Source organism: Otolemur garnettii, unplaced genomic scaffold (assembly GCF_000181295.1).
Source record: "Otolemur garnettii isolate 467f Iridium unplaced genomic scaffold, OtoGar3 scaffold00059, whole genome shotgun sequence".
NCBI lineage: Eukaryota > Metazoa > Chordata > Mammalia > Primates > Galagidae > Otolemur > Otolemur garnettii.
In genome coordinates, this window is record NW_003852454.1 from 6,857,846 (window position 1) to 6,862,270 (window position 4,425).

The 4,425-nt window shown below is 47.0% G+C and overlaps 1 protein-coding gene across 1 annotated transcript in view; it reads right to left on the reverse strand.

Moving 5' to 3' along the window:
- The window catches only part of CLASP1 (cytoplasmic linker associated protein 1), a 303,536-nt gene that overhangs the window by 17,628 nt on the left and 281,483 nt on the right, over positions 1-4,425 (reverse strand). The window lies entirely within an intron of this gene.

Here is a 4,425-nt window from a genome sequence, read left to right on the forward strand (position 1 = left end):
AGCCCAGGAGTTGGAGGTTGCTGCGAGCGTGATGCCATGGCACTCTACCCAGGGGGATAGCTTGAGGCTCCGTCTCAAAAAAAAAAAAAAAAAAAGAAATGCAGCTTCTCAAGACCCCTAGACCTGCTGGGCTCACGGGGGGGACCGTGACTACAGGTGGGGCTCAGCAAGCTGTGCTCATAAGTACTGAGGTGATTCACACACACTCTGAATCAGTTTGAGAGTCTCTGTCCTAGAAGATGAGGGCCTAAAAGCATCACTGCTTTCCAGCAGCTCATGGGACGCCCATAACTGGAGCCTGGAAGGAAAGGAAAGCGACTTCCATGGCAATGTTCCCTCAAAGAGGCCCAATTGCCAGTCAGGTGGGAAGGCTCACGGAGAGAAGCCTCTGAAGTGTTTCCTGAGGAGTGTCTGTGGGAAGCTGCTTCTCTAGGACTCTGTGCTCTTGTACTTCTAAGGAAGTGCATGAAATGACTATCTCATGGTCAAATTCAGAGCAGCCTCTGAATTCTGGAAGGTCACAGAAGATTGTCTTATACTAAAGATGTGAGCTAAATGCAAAACCCAGTGAGGAAGAAAGAGCATGGCAGAAAGTGTGAGTAGAAAGAACCTGGGCTCAGGGAGCTGGGAGCAAGTCCCAGTCACCTAGTCTGGTGCTAAAACTCCATCTCCTCACCTGTAAAGTGGGGACATGTCACAGAGCTGAATGATAAGTAACATTCAAGACATGGTATTGAGGCTCGGTGCTTGTAGCTCAGCAGCTAAGGCTCCAGCGACATACACCGGAGCTGGTGGGTTCAAATCCAGCCCAGGCCTGCCAAACAACAATGACAACTACAACCAAAAAATAGCTGGGTATTGTGGTGGGCACCTGTAGTCCCTGCTACTTGGGAGGCTGAGGCAAGTGAATCGCTTAAGCCCAAGAGTTTGCGGTTGCTGTGAGCTGTGACATCATGGCACTCTACCCATGGCGACAGCTTGAGATTGTGTCTCAAAAAAAAAAAAGACATAGTATTCAGTAAATGGTATTTACTACTATTAATATCAATAGCATAGGGGAACACACGTAGTATATTAGATAATGATACATAAGAAATGACCCCAGGCAATTTCTCATGAGATACATGAAAACCTAATACTTTTCTCCTACTGCCAGCCCTGCACTGGTCTTTTCACCCAGATTCCTCTCTGCATTGTGTTCTGCCACTCAGAATGACTGAGCTCTGACTTTCCAACAGCAACAAGGCAAATACTACCAATCCAAGTCTTTAACCATCCTAGCCCTTGTGATTATGCAAAAAATGACCAATGAAAAATACATGCAGGCCATTTGGGAAGTTGCTTCCGGTCAGTCATGGGCACCTAGGGGGCAAAAAAGGAGCTATGAGCCATCTGAGCAGCCGGGTAGGGCCCAGAGAGGTCACCTGAGCCATGTGGCAGACAGGCCCAGACCTGGGCTCAGAGTCCACCTGCCCTGCTTTGGGTCACTCTGGGATCCTGATTAAGGGGCTGCCTCTAGGACTTGAGGCAGGGCAGGGGAAGATATCGGGGGCTCTCCAGCCATGGCTCCAGACCAGACTCTGTTGCCCTGTGGACAGGGCTCACTTCAGGGAGCGCACCATGTCAGTCCGTGTATCGTTTCTGCTCTGTGGGATAGTAAAGGGAAATCCTTCCAACAGAGAAATGAGATCATCTCCTTTAACAGCAGGCACATTTAGGGCTGTCCATGCTGCTAATAATGGGTTTCACTATGAAGCTCCTTATGGGCTTTAGCTACTCATGCCTGATGCCTGACATTCATTATTACAAAAACCTGGAAGGAAATGCACCACAGGTTATCACCAGGGTGGTAAGATCATTTTCTTCTTTCTACTTTTTAGATCAAAAAAAACTTGCAATGAATATTGTATCAACCTTCACTGTAAAAGAAAATGTATCTTTAAAAATCTACTTGAACTGTCTTTTTGAGGCCAGAGAAAACTAGCAGCCCAGCTCGTGGCTACAGATGAGTGGTGGCAGAGTGCTGCCCCCGAGAAGCCACAGGGCAAGTGCTGCGTGTGCTAGCTGACTGCTCCTGCTTAGCTCCTTCTGTTCCCATCAAGTCCTCTGTGCTCAAGGAGAAAACTCAGAGTCCTTCACATGTGGCTGGTGCATGTGTCCCCGCTCTACCCCATCTGCCCTGAACATCAGACTAATGATCCTTTTCCTTCAACTACTGTTCTGCCTGTGACACTCACATGGCACCCGTAGACTGCTTTAAATTCTTGGTGACATTTTCATGTGTGTTCCTTCTTACCCAACAGGTAGTATCTGGAACGTTTCTTCTCTACCTTAGTACCCAGTAAAGCTGGGCACTTACCAGGAGCTCAACTTAACTGATGGACTGACATTCATTCTCCTGTCTGCCTGAGGATATGTCCCTGTTTAAAGAAGCTCTATCTCCCTTAATTTTGAAAGTCACATTTCTTTCTTATCAGCGGCCTTTTGAACTTTCCCTAGCAGGATCTGCTATCTCCTGCAGCACAGACCAAAGGCTAGGAGTTTCATGAAATAAGATCACTGCCTCCACCAGCACCTGGCCAGTACCCTAGTGCACACAATGCAGACACCTGGGGGGGCCTGCAGGGATTACGCATCAATCCCTTTATGAGCCAAAATGGAGACCCAGATCAGCATGCTTGAAGGGTAAACACTGTGTACAGGTCAGAAGACAGGTGCCAAGAACCGAAGATTTGTTTGTGTTCATTACATATGTGAAAGGTCAGGCTTGAGTACACAGCAGTGTAGAGAGGTAATTTAATTATATTTTAGAAGTCACGTCCTACTCTCAAGGACCTCATCAGCTTGTTTGGAACTTAAAGGCAAAGGCTGCTCTCTTCCTCACCATCTCTCCTCCTGTACTTAGTAGAGCAAGAGTCTATCTTTTCAAATTCTAAAACAAGCTTTAAAATTACATACTTTCACAGCTGTCTGAATTAAGAGAGATAATATACAAACTGGCCTGGCACTACATTCTAGCTACAAAACACAGGATGGCTGGAAGACAGAGCACCACTTGGCGTATATGACCTTTAACTTTTCCCCCTGATAAGGGCCATCTCCAGAGTCAGATGAGCACATTGTCAGCCTCTGAAAGCAGTACAGCAGACAAACCTCAGTTCCTAGCCAGGCGCAGTGGCTCACACCTGTAATCCTAGCACTATGAGTGGGAGGTTGAAACAGGTGAAAGAGTTTGAGACCACCCTGAGCAAGAGTGAGACCCCATTTCTAAAAAATAGCCGGGCAAGGTGGCAAGTGCCTGTAGGCCCAGCTCCTTGGGAGGCTGAGGCAAGAGCATCTCTTGAGCCCAAAAGTTTGAGGTTGCTGTGAGCTATGATGCCATAGCCTCTACTGAGGGTGACAAAGTGAGACTCTGTCTCAAAAACAAAAACAAAAACAAAAACCCTCAGTTCTATCCTTTGGCAAGATACTTACTCTGGCAAGAGTCTATACTTTTAAAAATTCTAACAAGCTTTAAAATTATCAGCTTTTAAATTCACAGTTATCAGAATTGAGAGATAATACACAAACTAGCCTCGTGTATTCTAGCTACAAAACACATAATGGCTAAAAATGTTAGATGCTGGTGGAGGAATGACACCAGACTGAACCTTGCCATCAGAACTCAGTCCCCATGAATCTCTGCAGAGAACCACATACCACACTGAACATTCTGAGACCAGGAAATGCTGCCAGCTCCTCCCCTGGTGTCAGTGCCAACATCAAGATGGGCCTGCCCTCTCCAATAACCTCTGACATGCCAAGCTGAGAGCTGTGCCTGAGTTTCTAGTGAGACCTAGCTCTTTCCTGCCCATTTGGAGCTGTCCAACCTGTCCAGTCCTTTTCAACCCCGGGGGCCAAGTCACCCTTAGGATTCACTCTCTGAAACCAGAGAGCCATCCCCCATCCCTGCCCATGCAAACTTTAGCACTGCAGGTAAACATTTTGCGGAAACTGTCTGTCCCACCAAAGTTCCTTGAAGACAAGATTTCATCTCAGCCATCTTTCTATCCCTACACATAGCATAATGTTCAGCACACAGGTGCTTAATAAATATCTGTGAACTAATTAGCCCACATATTTTTAGTGCTCACAACTGACAAGGCCATTCTGGAGCATGCCAGGCCTATGTGCATTTACGTTCTTCCTGAGATGAGGCGCAAGGCAAGTTACCTATGGATGTCTGACCTAGATTGTGGGGAAGTCAACTGCACAAGGCCTAGCGCGTCCCATTCCAGGTGGCATAATGGAAAGGCAGGAGACTAGTTCTGCTGGAAAAGAGACTTTAGCTCAGGTTTTTTCCTAGTAATCAGCTGTTTGAAGGGGACTGGCATGCCCCTTACAATAACCCCATCAGGTAATGAATCACCTCGGTGGGAGGGCTCT